This window comes from Tiliqua scincoides, chromosome 3 (assembly GCF_035046505.1).
Source record: "Tiliqua scincoides isolate rTilSci1 chromosome 3, rTilSci1.hap2, whole genome shotgun sequence".
Taxonomy (NCBI): domain Eukaryota; kingdom Metazoa; phylum Chordata; class Lepidosauria; order Squamata; family Scincidae; genus Tiliqua; species Tiliqua scincoides.
In genome coordinates this window covers 235,658,440-235,679,154 of record NC_089823.1, presented here as the reverse complement: position 1 = coordinate 235,679,154, position 20,715 = coordinate 235,658,440, and the positions used below count along the sequence as shown (strand labels likewise).

At 49.7% G+C, this 20,715-nt stretch overlaps 1 protein-coding gene and 3 pseudogenes across 1 annotated transcript in view; 1 reads left to right on the top strand and 3 right to left on the bottom strand.

Annotated features, from left to right (window-relative positions):
• LOC136645974 (cytochrome P450 2J2-like) overlaps window positions 1-20,715 on the top strand; it is a 249,571-nt gene that overhangs the window by 112,648 nt on the left and 116,208 nt on the right. The gene's annotated exons all lie outside the window — the stretch shown is intronic.
• On the bottom strand, window positions 635-754 carry LOC136646480 (5S ribosomal RNA; annotated as a pseudogene).
• On the bottom strand, window positions 8,692-8,811 carry LOC136646478 (5S ribosomal RNA; annotated as a pseudogene).
• On the bottom strand, window positions 16,731-16,850 carry LOC136646477 (5S ribosomal RNA; annotated as a pseudogene).

The window sequence follows — 20,715 nt, the reverse complement described above, 5'->3', positions numbered from 1 at the left end:
CTGCATATGAACAACTCTTGTCTCGTCAAGCAAGCAGATAATACAAAACTACTGGGAAAAGAGCAAGAGGAAGACCAAAGAAAGGATGGCTTAATAACAGCCTCGAGTATGCAAAACTCGGTTTACTGATACACAAATGTCAAGACTGCATGGGATGCTTAATATCATCGAGGATGCCACTACATTGTTTGAATGGGAAACTTTCAAACCTCCTCTCTCCACCAATCTGGTTTCAGTTAAGAAATGAAAATCATTGGAGATGATCTGGAACCGTACGTTGATGGGGGGAATCAGGTGGAGGAGAACGCATTTTGGAGAATCTTTACAATAAATAATTGGGGGGGGGGGCACCAACTGAAGGAATTGATTCAGCTTAATGCTGTGGTTTTCAAACTCTCCAGTAGTTTGAAATCCGCAGTAAGTCTTTGCAGGGGTGGGGGAGGAAGCAGCAGGGGAAGGCAGCGATGCAATCCCCAGGATCGCATCACTCAGGGGGCTGCAGGGACTGGGACACACTCACCAGTCCCTGCAGCAGCCGTCCCTGTGTATGGGGAGCGCCTGCAGGGTGCCTGAGGTCAGGGAAAGGGATAGTGGCTTTGGTTGGCAACCTTCAGTCTCAAAAGACTATGGTATAAGCCTACAGCACCAGGTATTCCCAGGAGGTCTCCCATCCAAGTACTAACCAGGCCTGACCCTGCTTAGCTTCCGAGATCAGACAAGATCAGGCATGTGCAGGGCGACAGTGAGTGGAGCCTCCGCAAAAGCAGAAGCGGAGCACAATCACCCCACTCTCCCTTTCCCTGACCTGGGGAGCCCTGCAGGCGCTTGCACAGAGCTGCCCTCACACAGGGAAGGCTGCTGCAGGGACTGGAGGGTGCACCCCAGTCCCTGCAGCCCCGTCAGAAGGGAAAGCGGAGCAATCGTGCTCTGCTTCCAGTTTTGCGGAGTGGGGCGCGATCACTCCGCTTTCACTTTTCCTGACCTGGGGAGCCCTGCCGAAGATTGTGCAGGGCTCCCTGCACCCCTGGGAGGCTACAGGAGGCTTGGGCAAGTGCACCCAAGCCCCTGCAGGCCCCCTGAGCGGTGCGATCCTGTGGATTGCGCCGCTGCCTTCCTCCTGTCTCCTGGCTGCCCCCACCCCTTAAGGGGGCAGAGGCCAGGACCCACAGGCTGGGGCGTTGTGACACCTCAGTTTGAATACCACTGGCCTAATGATTGATTTGTTTGCCTGCTGATCACCAAAGAGCTGAATCTGTGAAGGGCCTCTGGGAGTGATTGGCTGCACTGTTCTGATCTTTGGGAGGGCAAGGTAGGGTCAGTAGACAGGGCAGGGTAAATGAAGGGAGCCAATAAGAGAAGAGGAACATCCTAAGAATTGGAGAAGTGTTGGGTGTGGTGATCTACCATTGCCCCGCACCCACTGGTTCTTTTGCTGTACCTTTTGATAGAATAAAGATATTTCAATGCAGTTTTTTCATTGCATTCTGCATGAAATTACACATTGATTGATACATAACATGATGTTATTATTTTTACAAAATGTGATTTTGGTCACTAGTGGTGACCAGTGGCAGCACCAGGAGTTCTTGACAAAGAGGATTACGTCCCATATCTGGTTGTTGTCCTGTGATGAAATAGAATTCTTTTCACGGCAACTCCCAAGTCCTTGATAGGACTGGGCTACTGCAGTGGCATCACTGGGGTTCGCATCACCCGGTGCGGGAGGCCAGTGCGTCACCCCTATGCTGTAGGCAGGGCAACACCCCAGGTGGTGGGTGTGGTGATCTAGGCAGGGACTGAAAGAGGAGTGTGCTGAGGCCAGCACACAATGGTGGGCACCCAGGAGGGTAGCTGTAGCATTACTGACCTGGCAGATGCTGCATTCTGACCAAATCAGAGCAGGGTCAGGATGGGGCAAGAGAGGAGGAGGAGTGTGCCAACAATGCCGACAAGGACAGGCAGCACCAGGAGTTCTTGACAAAGAGGATTACGTCCCCTATCTGGTTGTTGTCCTGTGATGAAATTAAATCCTTTTCATGCTAACTCCCAAGTCCTAAATAGGTCTGGGCTACTAGAGTACAGGTTGAACCTACTAGTCATTCTTTCTTCCTTATTTTTATACCTCCCTTTCTCCAAGCACCTCATGCTTCTGTACATGGTTCCTTCCCTCTTACCCCTGTCAGGTAGATGAGGCTGAGAGAGAGTGACTGGCCCAAGGTCACCCAGGAAGCTTCATGGCTGAGTAGGGATTTGAACCCGGATCTTCCGGGTCTCCAACCAGAACCACCATATTACCTGGCTTTGCAAATACTGTGAGAAAATAATTAAATATATGTCTGTCTGTGCTGCAAAAGGACAGAGGGGAGGGTGCCTTCCCAGGAACTTCACGGTTACTGCACCCATGATGGAAGGGCCCCTGCACAAAACACTTGCAACACAGAAGTGGGAGTGTGACTGCACCCATGATCACTCAAAGCACCCTGGTTTTCTCTTTCATGGTCTCTGTGACCAGTGAAAAGTTATGTTAGGAGAACAGCCTCTGAAAAGTAGCACCAGTTCTATGTCAGATTACAGACATTAAAAAACCCGGAACACAATGCGTCAGATGTGGACCACCTCAAGCTCCTGGGCCATAGGTTGCCTACACCTGGCCTAGACAATGGTTCCTGCCCAGAAAACCATTCACATGGTTGCATTTTCCCCATTCACCTCCAGTGGATGCTGGAGGGACAATCAGCAATGGACAGATAAGCTTTGTTCAGGACTGTAATGAACACAGCCACATTCACATTGTTCTGCCAATTTCATGACAGTTCCTGGCTTCAGATCTTACTGCTGATCAGAGGCAGGAAATCAGGAAATATCCCCATGTTTAACCTAATTTCCTCACCTGTAACTGTAATAAATAAATAAATAAATAAAATAATAAAAATAAGGAAATCAGGAAATAGGTCAGGCCCTGGATCTTCCCACAGGCAAGGTCAGTGTGTGGACTTCTCCACTGGCAAGGAGGATGCCATGTGGCTATTGTTTTACCGGGACTAGACTCTCTGCACCAGGGAATCTCCTTGCTCCAATCCACATCTCAGCCAAGTTGCTGCTGTGGAGGTGCTGGTGGCAAAGGGAGGGGTGAAGATCCGCATCCCAGCCACCCTAACCAGTGACATCTTACACAGAAACAGGGTTCTCTAGTTGAGTGAAGGGTCCCCATTCAGCAGAGTTGGTAGCAACGGTTACAGAATTCCAGGAGAATTAGCAAGTCAGACTCCTCTGTCCTTCTCCCAACCCAGCAAGGCAGCTTCAGTTCCCAAACCAGCCCAGGAATGGGAAAGATGAGGTTAAAAGTAATCTGCATAATCAAAGGCTACCTGCAGTTGACCTTCTGCTACCTTTTCGAAGTCTTCCCGATTTCAAAGGCAAAAGGTGAATTTAAACTCTAGTTTGAAATGTGCCCAGTCAGTGCATCCAGTGTGGATGTCTTTAGTAACTGCTTAATCACAGCCACTTCCAAAGGTGTGGAGAAATTCCTTTACCCTGAAAAGGAACAGTAACTGCAGACTGATCAGCACACGGACACTTGACCAGGGCGCGGCCTGCCTGGCCCTGACTCCACTGCTGTGCGTGAGCAATAATTGCGCTGGGAGTGTCATCAGAGCTCATCCTCTTACAATCGTTGGTAAATGGCAGCTTATCTCATTTTCATATACTTGTGCCCAATGAAATTAACACCTTGCATGCATTAATATTAAATTAATTAATAACGTGGCCTGCCGCTTATGTGCATTAGTTTACTTGTGGGGGTGGAACAAGAACCCACATATGCAGAACTGATGTGAAAAGGAACTCCGTCTTGTAGCCCCATCCTACTAACTCTCAATGGGGGGCTCACTGCATCTTGCAGGGTTGTTTTGAGCAGCGAAGACCTCCTCACGGTAAGGGAATATTTGCTCCCTCGCCCGGGGTAAGATCTCACAGTCCAGTTGGATCGACTCAGACCTGCATCAGCTGTATAGCTGGTGCAAGTCCAAGAGGACCTGGGCCTGGGGATCAAAGCCGTGAAGGGGATAGCATAGCGGTGGTGCCACTGCCACAGATACTGCTCCACTCCCAGTCTTGATCCAGCCCTCCCCCGTTCTCCTCCTCATTCCTCCCCCTCCCTGCCCAGTTCTACCCACCCCCTGCTTCCCTCCCACCCGACCACCCACCCGCCACACAGACTCGCTGGTGCTGGGGAGCATCGATGGGCTGCCGTTGCACTGCTGTGGCTGCTTTTGGCCCAGCTGCACAAAATATTCCTGATTCCTTCAGGTCAAGTGCTGAGGCTTTGGCATGTTCCGCTGATACAGAAGCCAAGTTTGAGCTTTGAGGAACTGCGTTCACCTCTTGCCACTGACACTGGAAGCATGAGAAGGACTCTCAGCAGCAGAAACACTCGACACATTATCCAGGACTTTTACGTAGTATGGAAAGTTCTCCTCGTGGCGGCATCGACTCTGGAAGTCTTCATTGCTGCAGGTTCACAGCTTGGATCCTCAGCATCAGTATCTTTCTCTCCATTGTGCATCAGCAATTTTTCCAAATTCTAGCAAGCCTGAAGTACATCTTCAGGAGATTTTTTGTTGCTGCTGTATATATAGAATAGGAAGCCAAATGGGGAATTGTATTGGAGCTGATAGAATCTCTCTTCAACAGAGAGCTTAATAGCATAGACAGCATAGTAGAAACCTTTTTGAATTTCAAGCTTGGACTTTGCAGTGCCTCTTCTGGGGCTACACACTCAAACTGGTTGTTCTCCTTTTCCTAATTTGTTCTGTCTCATAGTTTGGTTGTATGTCTGGCTCATTTGCAATCTCAGGTCCTGATCCTAACGGGCACACGCCGGTGCTCTGGCTCCACTTCTGTTGGTGGTTGTCATAAAAGTGCTGTAAAGCACTTTCCCACCAGCTGGAGACACCCAGCACTGGTGGAAGGCCATCGCCAGTTGATGCTGAGTCTCAGTGCCCGAAGGATGCTTTGGTGGACCACTGGGGGGTGAATGGTGAACCTAAAAGGTTCATGTCATCAAAGATCTCTATCAAAGCATCATAGATATTACCAGGATGCTATCTCTGTGCTTTCAATACATCGATCCAGATCACCAATCTTGTTCCATTGAGGCCCAACCCTTTCCAACTTTCCAGCAATTCAGCCTTGAGGATGCCTATGTGACAGCCCCCACTGCCCCAGGATGCAGCACACACCCCACTAACACAGTTGCATCAGTGCTGGAAAGTTGGATAGGATTGGGTCTCAATGGCTTAACAGTATTAGCCCTACGTACGAAGAAAACACAGGATGTGGGCTCACTTCCCTGCATTACAATCTCTGCGCATGAACTGGAGGTTGTCCATGACTTTGTGTACCTTGGCTCAATGATCTCCGACACTCTTTCTCTCAATAGTGAGCTAAACAAACGCATCGGTAAAGCAGCTACCACGTTTTCCAGACTCACAAAGAGAGTCTGGTCCAACAAGAAGCTGACAGAACATACCAAGATCCAGGTCTACAGAGCTTGCGTCCTGAGTACACTTCTATACTGCAGCGAGTCATGGACTCTTCGCTCACAACAGGAGAGGAAACTGAACGCTTTGCACATGCGCTGCCTCCGACGCATCCTCGGCATCACCTGGCAGGACAAAGTTCCAAACAACACAGTCCTGGAAAAAGCTGGAATCCCTAGCATGTATGCACTGCTGAAACAGAGACGCCTGCGTTGGCTCGGTCATGTCATGAGAGTGGATGATGGCTGGATCCCAAAGGATCTCCTCTATGGAGAACTCATGCAGGGAAAGTGCCCTACAGGTAGACCACAGCTGCGATACAAAGACATCTGCAGGAGGGATCTGAAGGCCTTAGGAGTGGACCTCAACAGGTGGGAAACCCTGGCCTCTGAGCGGCCTGCTTGGAGGCAGGCTGTGCAGCATGGCCTTTCCCAGTTTTCCCAGCACTGTTTTCCCAGTGAAGCGACACTTGGCCAACAGACCGAGGCAAAGAGGCAAAGTAGGAAGGCGCATAGCCATGGAGTCAGACCAGGGACAGACTGCACTTGCTCCCAGTGTGGAAGGGATTGTCACTCCCGAATCGGCCTTTTCAGCCACACTAGACGCTGTCCCAGAACCACAATTCAGAGCGTGATACCATAGTCTTTCGAGACTGAAGGTTGCCAACAATGACGATGACATACACAAGTATAATACATACTAGAACAAACACATTCCTAGATTAGCCAATTATGATGTCAGATAAGATCTATTGTATACTTTATTATAAGTAGTGAACTATATAAGGAGTCAGTAAAAGAAAACAGGGAGTAGTAGCAATACCTCTGATGAAACGAGAAGCTGCTTCAGAAAGAGCATTCAGCCTGCCCAGCTGTGCAGATACAGGAAGACAGAGAGAGAGAGAGAGAGAGAGAGAGAGAGAGAGGAGCCATGGCAATCTGGTGGGAATTGGTATTGTTGATCATTCCGATTCCGTGGCTGATTCTGCACTTCCTGAAACAACTCTGGGAATCCAGACTGTACCCTCCGGGCCCTCCTAGACTTCCCTTCATTGGAAATCTGTGGTGGTTTGGGTTCAAGTTTTCTGCTGATACTTTGGCAAAGCTATGTCTCAGTTGAGTAAGAGAAAGAGGGGAGAGTCCTGGTAAAGCATAAGAACAGGTGGTTTCCCTGCCACTTACGTTCTGTGAGTGGTCATCTATGGGCACCATATGGTCTGAGTGCACATGAGAGAGGCAGCTTTGCTGAAGCCAGGCTGACCTAGGTCTGCTCAGGATTGGACCTGGGAATTCCATGTATGCTGAGTTCCATGGTTGAAGACAGGTGCAAGATAAAGGTAATAACTAAAAATGTGCATTCTGCACCTGAGCAGAGCACACTTTGGGAACATTCAAGTGCAGAATGTTCACCCCTTGTCTATTCAAGGGATCACTCTCTTTATGAAGAACTCTGATAAGCCTTCCAGAAGAAGCGGTGTCCCTTCACAGAAACATCAAAATGCAAATTCAAACATGGATCTGGTACTTTGCACTGAAGGGGAAGGTGGAGATCTGTGGACAAGGGAGCCAATGTCGGTTTTTTGTCACTGACAGATCATTAGCAAGTGAAGGTGAGACAACTGGGGCTCAGGGGCTCTGCAACAGTGCAGAGAACAAGTTTGGATGGGCTTCTAGGCTGCCCTCAAGTGCTTCTAAGTGACACGGCTGTTTGGTCAAAACCTGCGTTGACCTCTGCATCTCTCCCTGTTTAACTAGAGCCACCCAAGGGGCACAGAGAGGCCTGATCCAAAGGATTGCTAAAGCCGTTGTGATACTGCTTGTTTCCATAGTCAGTCCTGGATGCCATAGTTTTGCATGCAAAGCATGTGATCTACCACTGAGCGATGTCCAGCACTTCTTCTGGAGAAGAATACGGAGGTTTTAGCGATTCACTGCTTTGTGTTGGAGTGATTACAGATTTGAAAAAGTGGCTTCTTTGTTTTGGAGGCCATTCAAATCCAGGAGTGGACGAATTTAGGGTGCTTGTAGTGCCTTCTGCCACCACCAGCATCTCATTCTCTTAGCTGTGGAGTTCTACTTTGATCAGCCCAGCTTAGACCCTTTTCCTTCTGTTCTCCTCATTGCTACAGCTCTTGGGTTCTCTGTTTCCATGAAATTCAGAACTGGGGTTTGGTTCACTTCCAGCAGGATTGCTGAACAGTGCAGTCCCATTTTGAAGTGCTGGATGAAATGTTTTTGAGAAAGCTCCATGTGTGTTTGACCTTTGACAAAGGCCCTATCCCTGGGCAGGAAATAGGGATGTTGCCTTCTCAGGTTTGCCCTGACGCACATCATGCATGTTGTAAAATGTTCAACTTTTCCGGAAGCCAAGTTCTAATACGCATGTCAGGTGTATTTTCTCCCATGTGAATCTGCCTGGTTACAGAGGTGTTCTTGAGATGCCTTTTCCTGTCTGCCTGCTGAGGTGGGAAGCGGCAACCAGGGGACAGGAACAGGGTCTTCTCAGTTGTCGTGTTCGGAACTTGGAACGCTTTTCTGGCAGCCATGAGGTGATTTTGTCACTGCAAAACTGAAACAGTTTCGACTTAATGCAGGGACTGAAAGAGGAGTGTGCTGAGGCCAGCACACAATGGTGGGCACCCAGGAGGGTAGCTGTAGCATTATTGACCTGGCAGATGCTGCATTCTGGCCAAATCAGAGCAGGGTCAGGGTGGGGCAAGAGAGGAGGAGGGTGCCAACAATGCCGACAAGGACAGGCAGCACCAGGTGTTCTTGACAAAGTGCATTATGTCCCCTACCTAGTTGTTGTCCTGTGATGAAATTAAATCCTTTTCATGCTAACTCCCAAGTCCTAAATAGGTCTGGGCTACTAGAGTACAGGTTGAACCTACTAGTCTTCCTTCCTTCCTTAAAAATCCGCAGTTTCAAATCCGCAGTAAGTCTTTGCAGGGGTGGGGGAGGAAGCAGCAGGGGAAGGCAGCGATGCAATCCCCAGGATCGCATCACTCAGGGGGCTGCAGGGACTGGGACACACTCACCAGTCCCTGCAGCAGCCGTCCCTGTGTATGGGGAGCGCCTGCAGGGTGCCTGAGGTCAGGGAAAGGGATAGTGGCTTTGGTTGGCAACCTTCAGTCTCAAAAGACTATGGTATAAGCCTACAGCACCAGGTATTCCCAGGAGGTCTCCCATCCAAGTACTAACCAGGCCTGACCCTGCTTAGCTTCCGAGATCAGACAAGATCAGGCATGTGCAGGGCGACAGTGAGTGGAGCCTCCGCAAAAGCAGAAGCGGAGCACAATCACCCCACTCTCCCTTTCCCTGACCTGGGGAGCCCTGCAGGCGCTTGCACAGAGCTGCCCTCACACAGGGAAGGCTGCTGCAGGGACTGGAGGGTGCACCCCAGTCCCTGCAGCCCCGTCAGAAGGGAAAGCGGAGCAATCGTGCTCTGCTTCCAGTTTTGCGGAGTGGGGCGCGATCACTCCGCTTTCACTTTTCCTGACCTGGGGAGCCCTGCCGAAGATTGTGCAGGGCTCCCTGCACCCCTGGGAGGCTACAGGAGGCTTGGGCAAGTGCACCCAAGCCCCTGCAGGCCCCCTGAGCGGTGCGATCCTGTGGATTGCGCCGCTGCCTTCCTCCTGTCTCCTGGCTGCCCCCACCCCTTAAGGGGGCAGAGGTCAGGACCCACAGGCTGGGGCGTTGCGACACCTCAGTTTGAATACCACTGGCCTAATGATTGATTTGTTTGCCTGCTGATCACCAAAGAGCTGAATCTGTGAAGGGCCTCTGGGAGTGATTGGCTGCACTGTTCTGATCTTTGGGAGGGCAAGGCAGGGCCAGTAGACAGGGCAGGGTAAATGAAGGGAGCCAATAAGAGAAGAGGAACATCCTAAGAATTGGAGAAGTGTTGGGTGTGGTGATCTACCATTGCCCCGCACCCACTGGTTCTTTTGCTGTACCTTTTGATAGAATAAAGATATTTCAATGCAGTTTTTTCATTGCATTCTGCATGAAATTACACATTGATTGATACATAACATGATGTTATTATTTTTACAAAATGTGATTTTGGTCACTAGTGGTGACCAGTGGCAGCACCAGGAGTTCTTGACAAAGAGGATTACGTCCCATATCTGGTTGTTGTCCTGTGATGAAATAGAATTCTTTTCACGGCAACTCCCAAGTCCTTGATAGGACTGGGCTACTGCAGTGGCATCACTGGGGTTCGCATCACCCGGTGCGGGAGGCCAGTGCGTCACCCCTATGCTGTAGGCAGGGCAACACCCCAGGTGGTGGGTGTGGTGATCTAGGCAGGGACTGAAAGAGGAGTGTGCTGAGGCCAGCACACAATGGTGGGCACCCAGGAGGGTAGCTGTAGCATTACTGACCTGGCAGATGCTGCATTCTGACCAAATCAGAGCAGGGTCAGGATGGGGCAAGAGAGGAGGAGGAGTGTGCCAACAATGCCGACAAGGACAGGCAGCACCAGGAGTTCTTGACAAAGAGGATTACGTCCCCTATCTGGTTGTTGTCCTGTGATGAAATTAAATCCTTTTCATGCTAACTCCCAAGTCCTAAATAGGTCTGGGCTACTAGAGTACAGGTTGAACCTACTAGTCATTCTTTCTTCCTTATTTTTATACCTCCCTTTCTCCAAGCACCTCATGCTTCTGTACATGGTTCCTTCCCTCTTACCCCTGTCAGGTAGATGAGGCTGAGAGAGAGTGACTGGCCCAAGGTCACCCAGGAAGCTTCATGGCTGAGTAGGGATTTGAACCCGGATCTTCCGGGTCTCCAACCAGAACCACCATATTACCTGGCTTTGCAAATACTGTGAGAAAATAATTAAATATATGTCTGTCTGTGCTGCAAAAGGACAGAGGGGAGGGTGCCTTCCCAGGAACTTCACGGTTACTGCACCCATGATGGAAGGGCCCCTGCACAAAACACTTGCAACACAGAAGTGGGAGTGTGACTGCACCCATGATCACTCAAAGCACCCTGGTTTTCTCTTTCATGGTCTCTGTGACCAGTGAAAAGTTATGTTAGGAGAACAGCCTCTGAAAAGTAGCACCAGTTCTATGTCAGATTACAGACATTAAAAAACCCGGAACACAATGCGTCAGATGTGGACCACCTCAAGCTCCTGGGCCATAGGTTGCCTACACCTGGCCTAGACAATGGTTCCTGCCCAGAAAACCATTCACATGGTTGCATTTTCCCCATTCACCTCCAGTGGATGCTGGAGGGACAATCAGCAATGGACAGATAAGCTTTGTTCAGGACTGTAATGAACACAGCCACATTCACATTGTTCTGCCAATTTCATGACAGTTCCTGGCTTCAGATCTTACTGCTGATCAGAGGCAGGAAATCAGGAAATATCCCCATGTTTAACCTAATTTCCTCACCTGTAACTGTAATAAATAAATAAATAAATAAAATAATAAAAATAAGGAAATCAGGAAATAGGTCAGGCCCTGGATCTTCCCACAGGCAAGGTCAGTGTGTGGACTTCTCCACTGGCAAGGAGGATGCCATGTGGCTATTGTTTTACCGGGACTAGACTCTCTGCACCAGGGAATCTCCTTGCTCCAATCCACATCTCAGCCAAGTTGCTGCTGTGGAGGTGCTGGTGGCAAAGGGAGGGGTGAAGATCCGCATCCCAGCCACCCTAACCAGTGACATCTTACACAGAAACAGGGTTCTCTAGTTGAGTGAAGGGTCCCCATTCAGCAGAGTTGGTAGCAACGGTTACAGAATTCCAGGAGAATTAGCAAGTCAGACTCCTCTGTCCTTCTCCCAACCCAGCAAGGCAGCTTCAGTTCCCAAACCAGCCCAGGAATGGGAATGATGAGGTTAAAAGTAATCTGCATAATCAAAGGCTACCTGCAGTTGACCTTCTGCTACCTTTGCGAAGTCTTCCCGATTTCAAAGGCAAAAGGTGAATTTAAACTCTAGTTTGAAATGTGCCCAGTCAGTGCATCCAGTGTGGATGTCTTTAGTAACTGCTTAATCACAGCCACTTCCAAAGGTGTGGAGAAATTCCTTTACCCTGAAAAGGAACAGTAACTGCAGACTGATCAGCACACGGACACTTGACCAGGGCGCGGCCTGCCTGGCCCTGACTCCACTGCTGTGCGTGAGCAATAATTGCGCTGGGAGTGTCATCAGAGCTCATCCTCTTACAATCGTTGGTAAATGGCAGCTTATCTCATTTTCATATACTTGTGCCCAATGAAATTAACACCTTGCATGCATTAATATTAAATTAATTAATAACGTGGCCTGCCGCTTATGTGCATTAGTTTACTTGTGGGGGTGGAACAAGAACCCACATATGCAGAACTGATGTGAAAAGGAACTCCGTCTTGTAGCCCCATCCTACTAACTCTCAATGGGGGGCTCACTGCATCTTGCAGGGGTGTTTTGAGCAGCGAAGACCTCCTCACGGTAAGGGAATATTTGCTCCCTCGCCCGGGGTAAGATCTCACAGTCCAGTTGGATCGACTCAGACCTGCATCAGCTGTATAGCTGGTGCAAGTCCAAGAGGACCTGGGCCTGGGGATCAAAGCCGTGAAGGGGATAGCATAGCGGTGGTGCCACTGCCACAGATACTGCTCCACTCCCAGTCTTGATCCAGCCCTCCCCCGTTCTCCTCCTCATTCCTCCCCCTCCCTGCCCAGTTCTACCCACCCCCTGCTTCCCTCCCACCCGACCACCCACCCGCCACACAGACTCGCTGGTGCTGGGGAGCATCGATGGGCTGCCGTTGCACTGCTGTGGCTGCTTTTGGCCCAGCTGCACAAAATATTCCTGATTCCTTCAGGTCAAGTGCTGAGGCTTTGGCATGTTCTGCTGATACAGAAGCCAAGTTTGAGCTTTGAGGAACTGCGTTCACCTCTTGCCACTGACACTGGAAGCATGAGAAGGACTCTCAGCAGCAGAAACACTCGGCACATTATCCAGGACTTTTACGTAGTATGGAAAGTTCTCCTCGTGGCGGCATCGACTCTGGAAGTCTTCATTGCTGCAGGTTCACAGCTTGGATCCTCAGCATCAGTATCTTTCTCTCCATTGTGCATCAGCAATTTTTCCAAATTCTAGCAAGCCTGAAGTACATCTTCAGGAGATTTTTTGTTGATGCTGCATATATAGAATAGGAAGCCAAATAGGGAATTGTATTGGAGCTGATAGAATCTCTCTTCAACAGAGAGCTTAGTAGCATAGACAGCATAGTAGAAACCTTTCTGAATTTCAAGCTTGGACCTTGCAGTGCCTCTTCTGGGGCTACACACTCAAACTGGTTGTTCTCCTTTTCCTAATTTGTTCTGTCTCATAGTTTGGTTGTATGTCTGGCTCATTTGCAATCTCAGGTCCTGATCCTAACGGGCACACGCCGGTGCTCTGGCTCCACTTCTGTTGGTGGTTGTCATAAAAGTGCTGTAAAGCACTTTCCCACCAGCTGGAGACACCCAGCACTGGTGGAAGGCCATCGCCAGTTGATGCTGAGTCTCAGTGCCCGAAGGATGCTTTGGTGGACCACTGGGGGGTGAATGGTGAACCTAAAAGGTTCATGTCATCAAAGATCTCTATCAAAGCATCATAGATATTACCAGGATGCTATCTCTGTGCTTTCAATACATCGATCCAGATCACCAATCTTGTTCCATTGAGGCCCAACCCTTTCCAACTTTCCAGCAATTCAGCCTTGAGGATGCCTATGTGACAGCCCCCACTGCCCCAGGATGCAGCACACACCCCACTAACACAGTTGCATCAGTGCTGGAAAGTTGGATAGGATTGGGTCTCAATGGCTTAACAGTATTAGCCCTACGTACGAAGAAAACACAGGATGTGGGCTCACTTCCCTGCATTACAATCTCTGCGCATGAACTGGAGGTTGTCCATGACTTTGTGTACCTTGGCTCAATGATCTCCGACACTCTTTCTCTCAATAGTGAGCTAAACAAACGCATCGGTAAAGCAGCTACCACGTTTTCCAGACTCACAAAGAGAGTCTGGTCCAACAAGAAGCTGACAGAACATACCAAGATCCAGGTCTACAGAGCTTGCGTCCTGAGTACACTTCTATACTGCAGCGAGTCATGGACTCTTCGCTCACAACAGGAGAGGAAACTGAACGCTTTGCACATGCGCTGCCTCCGACGCATCCTCGGCATCACCTGGCAGGACAAAGTTCCAAACAACACAGTCCTGGAAAAAGCTGGAATCCCTAGCATGTATGCACTGCTGAAACAGAGACGCCTGCGTTGGCTCGGTCATGTCATGAGAGTGGATGATGGCTGGATCCCAAAGGATCTCCTCTATGGAGAACTCATGCAGGGAAAGTGCCCTACAGGTAGACCACAGCTGCGATACAAAGACATCTGCAGGAGGGATCTGAAGGCCTTAGGAGTGGACCTCAACAGGTGGGAAACCCTGGCCTCTGAGCGGCCTGCTTGGAGGCAGGCTGTGCAGCATGGCCTTTCCCAGTTTTCCCAGCACTGTTTTCCCAGTGAAGCGACACTTGGCCAACAGACCGAGGCAAAGAGGCAAAGTAGGAAGGCGCATAGCCATGGAGTCAGACCAGGGACAGACTGCACTTGCTCCCAGTGTGGAAGGGATTGTCACTCCCGAATCGGCCTTTTCAGCCACACTAGACGCTGTCCCAGAACCACAATTCAGAGCGTGATACCATAGTCTTTCGAGACTGAAGGTTGCCAACAGTGACGATGACATACACAAGTATAATACATACTAGAACAAACACATTCCTAGATTAGCCAATTATGATGTCAGATAAGATCTATTGTATACTTTATTATAAGTAGTGAACTATATAAGGAGTCAGTAAAAGAAAACAGGGAGTAGTAGCAATACCTCTGATGAAACGAGAAGCTGCTTCAGAAAGAGCATTCAGCCTGTCCAGCTGTGCAGATACAGGAAGACAGAGAGAGAGAGAGAAGAGCCATGGCAATCTGGTGGGAATTGGTATTGTTGATCATTCCGATTCCGTGGCTGATTCTGCACTTCCTGAAACAACTCTGGGAATCCAGACTGTACCCTCCGGGCCCTCCTAGACTTCCCTTCACTGGAAATCTGTGGTGGTTTGGGTTCAAGTTTTCTGCTGATACTTTGGCAAAGGTATGTCTCAGTTGAGTAAGAGAAAGAGGGGAGAGTCCTGGTAAAGCATAAGAACAGGTGGTTTCCCTGCCACTTACGTTCTGTGAGTGGTCATCTATGGGCACCATATGGTCTGAGTGCACATGAGAGAGGCAGCTTTGCTGAAGCCAGGCTGACCTAGGTCTGCTCAGGATTGGACCTGGGAATTCCATGTATGCTGAGTTCCATGGTTGAAGACAGGTGCAAGATAAAGGTAATAACTAAAAATGTGCATTCTGCACCTGAGCAGAGCACACTTTGGGAACATTCAAGTGCAGAATGTTCACCCCTTGTCTATTCAAGGGATCACTCTCTTTATGAAGAACTCTGATAAGCCTTCCAGAAGAAGCGGTGTCCCTTCACAGAAACATCAAAATGCAAATTCAAACATGGATCTGGTACTTTGCACTGAAGGGGAAGGTGGAGATCTGTGGACAAGGGAGCCAATGTCGGTTTTTTGTCACTGACAGATCATTAGCAAGTGAAGGTGAGACAACTGGGGCTCAGGGGCTCTGCAACAGTGCAGAGAACAAGTTTGGATGGGCTTCTAGGCTGCCCTCAAGTGCTTCTAAGTGACACGGCTGTTTGGTCAAAACCTGCGTTGACCTCTGCATCTCTCCCTGTTTAACTAGAGCCACCCAAGGGGCACAGAGAGGCCTGATCCAAAGGATTGCTAAAGCCGTTGTGATACTGCTTGTTTCCATAGTCAGTCCTGGATGCCATAGTTTTGCATGCAAAGCATGTGATCTACCACTGAGCGATGTCCAGCACTTCTTCTGGAGAAGAATACGGAGGTTTTAGCGATTCACTGCTTTGTGTTGGAGTGATTACAGATTTGAAAAAGTGGCTTCTTTGTTTTGGAGGCCATTCAAATCCAGGAGTGGACGAATTTAGGGTGCTTGTAGTGCCTTCTGCCACCACCAGCATCTCATTCTCTTAGCTGTGGAGTTCTACTTTGATCAGCCCAGCTTAGACCCTTTTCCTTCTGTTCTCCTCATTGCTACAGCTCTTGGGTTCTCTGTTTCCATGAAATTCAGAACTGGGGTTTGGTTCACTTCCAGCAGGATTGCTGAACAGTGCAGTCCCATTTTGAAGTGCTGGATGAAATGTTTTTGAGAAAGCTCCATGTGTGTTTGACCTTTGACAAAGGCCCTATCCCTGGGCAGGAAATAGGGATGTTGCCTTCTCAGGTTTGCCCTGACGCACATCATGCATGTTGTAAAATGTTCATCTTTTCCGGGAGGCAAGTTCTAATACGCATGTCAGGTGCATTTTCTCCCATGTGAATCTGCCTGGTTACAGAGGTGTTCTTGAGATGCCTTTTCCTGTCTGCCTGCTGAGGTGGGAAGCGGCAACCAGGGGACAGGAACAGGGTCTTCTCAGTTGTCGCGTTCGGAACTTGGAACGCTTTTCTGGCAGCCATGAGGTGATTTTGTCACTGCAAAACTGAAACAGTTTCGACTTAATGCAGGGACTGAAAGAGGAGTGTGCTGAGGCCAGCACACAATGGTGGGCACCCAGGAGGGTAGCTGTAGCATTATTGACCTGGCAGATGCTGCATTCTGGCCAAATCAGAGCAGGGTCAGGGTGGGGCAAGAGAGGAGGAGGGTGCCAACAATGCCGACAAGGACAGGCAGCACCAGGTGTTCTTGACAAAGTGCATTATGTCCCCTACCTAGTTGTTGTCCTGTGATGAAATTAAATCCTTTTCATGCTAACTCCCAAGTCCTAAATAGGTCTGGGCTACTAGAGTACAGGTTGAACCTACTAGTCTTCCTTCCTTCCTTAAAAATCCGCAGTTTCAAATCCGCAGTAAGTCTTTGCAGGGGTGGGGGAGGAAGCAGCAGGGGAAGGCAGCGATGCAATCCCCAGGATCGCATCACTCAGGGGGCTGCAGGGACTGGGACACACTCACCAGTCCCTGCAGCAGCCGTCCCTGTGTATGGGGAGCGCCTGCAGGGTGCCTGAGGTCAGGGAAAGGGATAGTGGCTTTGGTTGGCAACCTTCAGTCTCAAAAGACTATGGTATAAGCCTACAGCACCAGGTATTCCCAGGAGGTCTCCCATCCAAGTACTAACCAGGCCTGACCCTGCTTAGCTTCCGAGATCAGACAAGATCAGGCATGTGCAGGGCGACAGTGAGTGGAGCCTCCGCAAAAGCAGAAGCGGAGCACAATCACCCCACTCTCCCTTTCCCTGACCTGGGGAGCCCTGCAGGCGCTTGCACAGAGCTGCCCTCACACAGGGAAGGCTGCTGCAGGGACTGGAGGGTGCACCCCAGTCCCTGCAGCCCCGTCAGAAGGGAAAGCGGAGCAATCGTGCTCTGCTTCCAGTTTTGCGGAGTGGGGCGCGATCACTCCGCTTTCACTTTTCCTGACCTGGGGAGCCCTGCCGAAGATTGTGCAGGGCTCCCCGCACCCCTGGGAGGCTACAGGAGGCTTGGGCAAGTGCACCCAAGCCCCTGCAGGCCCCCTGAGCGGTGCGATCCTGTGGATTGCGCCGCTGCCTTCCTCCTGTCTCCTGGCTGCCCCCACCCCTTAAGGGGGCAGAGGCCAGGACCCACAGGCTGGGGCGTTGTGACACCTCAGTTTGAATACCACTGGCCTAATGATTGATTTGTTTGCCTGCTGATCACCAAAGAGCTGAATCTGTGAAGGGCCTCTGGGAGTGATTGGCTGCACTGTTCTGATCTTTGGGAGGGCAAGGTAGGGTCAGTAGACAGGGCAGGGTAAATGAAGGGAGCCAATAAGAGAAGAGGAACATCCTAAGAATTGGAGAAGTGTTGGGTGTGGTGATCTACCATTGCCCCGCACCCACTGGTTCTTTTGCTGTACCTTTTGATAGAATAAAGATATTTCAATGCAGTTTTTTCATTGCATTCTGCATGAAATTACACATTGATTGATACATAACATGATGTTATTATTTTTACAAAATGTGATTTTGGTCACTAGTGGTGACCAGTGGCAGCACCAGGAGTTCTTGACAAAGAGGATTACGTCCCATATCTGGTTGTTGTCCTGTGATGAAATAGAATTCTTTTCACGGCAACTCCCAAGTCCTTGATAGGACTGGGCTACTGCAGTGGCATCACTGGGGTTCGCATCACCCGGTGCGGGAGGCCAGTGCGTCACCCCTATGCTGTAGGCAGGGCAACACCCCAGGTGGTGGGTGTGGTGATCTAGGCAGGGACTGAAAGAGGAGTGTGCTGAGGCCAGCACACAATGGTGGGCACCCAGGAGGGTAGCTGTAGCATTACTGACCTGGCAGATGCTGCATTCTGACCAAATCAGAGCAGGGTCAGGATGGGGCAAGAGAGGAGGAGGAGTGTGCCAACAATGCCGACAAGGACAGGCAGCACCAGGAGTTCTTGACAAAGAGGATTACGTCCCCTATCTGGTTGTTGTCCTGTGATGAAATTAAATCCTTTTCATGCTAACTCCCAAGTCCTAAATAGGTCTGGGCTACTAGAGTACAGGTTGAACCTACTAGTCATTCTTTCTTCCTTATTTTTATACCTCCCTTTCTCCAAGCACCTCATGCTTCTGTACATGGTTCCTTCCCTCTTACCCCTGTCAGGTAGATGAGGCTGAGAGAGAGTGACTGGCCCAAGGTCACCCAGGAAGCTTCATGGCTGAGTAGGGATTTGAACCCGGATCTTCCGGGTCTCCAACCAGAACCACCATATTACCTGGCTTTGCAAATACTGTGAGAAAATAATTAAATATATGTCTGTCTGTGCTGCAAAAGGACAGAGGGGAGGGTGCCTTCCCAGGAACTTCACGGTTACTGCACCCATGATGGAAGGGCCCCTGCACAAAACACTTGCAACACAGAAGTGGGAGTGTGACTGCACCCATGATCACTCAAAGCACCCTGGTTTTCTCTTTCATGGTCTCTGTGACCAGTGAAAAGTTATGTTAGGAGAACAGCCTCTGAAAAGTAGCACCAGTTCTATGTCAGATTACAGACATTAAAAAACCCGGAACACAATGCGTCAGATGTGGACCACCTCAAGCTCCTGGGCCATAGGTTGCCTACACCTGGCCTAGACAATGGTTCCTGCCCAGAAAACCATTCACATGGTTGCATTTTCCCCATTCACCTCCAGTGGATGCTGGAGGGACAATCAGCAATGGACAGATAAGCTTTGTTCAGGACTGTAATGAACACAGCCACATTCACATTGTTCTGCCAATTTCATGACAGTTCCTGGCTTCAGATCTTACTGCTGATCAGAGGCAGGAAATCAGGAAATATCCCCATGTTTAACCTAATTTCCTCACCTGTAACTGTAATAAATAAATAAATAAATAAAATAATAAAAATAAGGAAATCAGGAAATAGGTCAGGCCCTGGATCTTCCCACAGGCAAGGTCAGTGTGTGGACTTCTCCACTGGCAAGGAGGATGCCATGTGGCTATTGTTTTACCGGGACTAGACTCTCTGCACCAGGGAATCTCCTTGCTCCAATCCACATCTCAGCCAAGTTGCTGCTGTGGAGGTGCTGGTGGCAAAGGGAGGGGTGAAGATCCGCATCCCAGCCACCCTAACCAGTGACATCTTACACAGAAACAGGGTTCTCTAGTTGAGTGAAGGGTCCCCATTCAGCAGAGTTGGTAGCAACGGTTACAGAATTCCAGGAGAATTAGCAAGTCAGACTCCTCTGTCCTTCTCCCAACCCAGCAAGGCAGCTTCAGTTCCCAAACCAGCCCAGGAATGGGAATGATGAGGTTAAAAGTAATCTGCATAATCAAAGGCTACCTGCAGTTGACCTTCTGCTACCTTTGCGAAGTCTTCCCGATTTCAAAGGCAAAAGGTGAATTTAAACTCTAGTTTGAAATGTGCCCAGTCAGTGCATCCAGTGTGGATGTCTTTAGTAACTGCTTAATCACAGCCACTTCCAAAGGTGTGGAGAAATTCCTTTACCCTGAAAAGGAACAGTAACTGCAGACTGATCAGCACACGGACACTTGACCAGGGCGCGGCCTGCCTGGCCCTGACTCCACTGCTGTGCGTGAGCAATAATTGCGCTGGGAGTGTCATCAGAGCTCATCCTCTTACAATCGTTGGTAAATGGCAGCTTATCTCATTTTCATATACTTGTGCCCAATGAAATTAACACCTTGCATGCATTAATATTAAATTAATTAATAACGTGGCCTGCCGCTTATGTGCATTAGTTTACTTGTGGGGGTGGAACAAGAACCCACATATGCAGAACTGATGTGAAAAGGAACTCCGTCTTGTAGCCCCATCCTACTAACTCTCAATGGGGGGCTCACTGCATCTTGCAGGGGTGTTTTGAGCAGCGAAGACCTCCTCACGGTAAGGGAATATTTGCTCCCTCGCCCGGGGTAAGATCTCACAGTCCAGTTGGATCGACTCAGACCTGCATCAGCTGTATAGCTGGTGCAAGTCCAAGAGGACCTGGGCCTGGGGATCAAAGCCGTGAAGGGGATAGCATAGCGGTGGTGCCACTGCCACAGATACTGCTCCACTCCCAGTCTTGATCCAGCCCTCCCCCGTTCTCCTCCTCATTCCTCCCCCTCCCTGCCCAGTTCTACCCACCCCCTGCTTCCCTCCCACCCGACCACCCACCCGCCACACAGACTCGCTGGTGCTGGGGAGCATCGATGGGCTGCCGTTGCACTGCTGTGGCTGCTTTTGGCCCAGCTGCACAAAATATTCCTGATTCCTTCAGGTCAAGTGCTGAGGCTTTGGCATGTTCCGCTGATACAGAAGCCAAGTTTGAGCTTTGAGGAACTGCGTTCACCTCTTGCCACTGACACTGGAAGCATGAGAAGGACCCTCAGCAGCAGAAACACTCGGCACATTATCCAGGACTTTTACGTAGTATGGAAAGTTCTCCTCGTGGCGGCATCGACTCTGGAAGTCTTCATTGCTGCAGGTTCACAGCTTGGATCCTCAGCATCAGTATCTTTCTCTCCATTGTGCATCAGCAATTTTTCCAAATTCTAGCAAGCCTGAAGTACATCTTCAGGAGATTTTTTG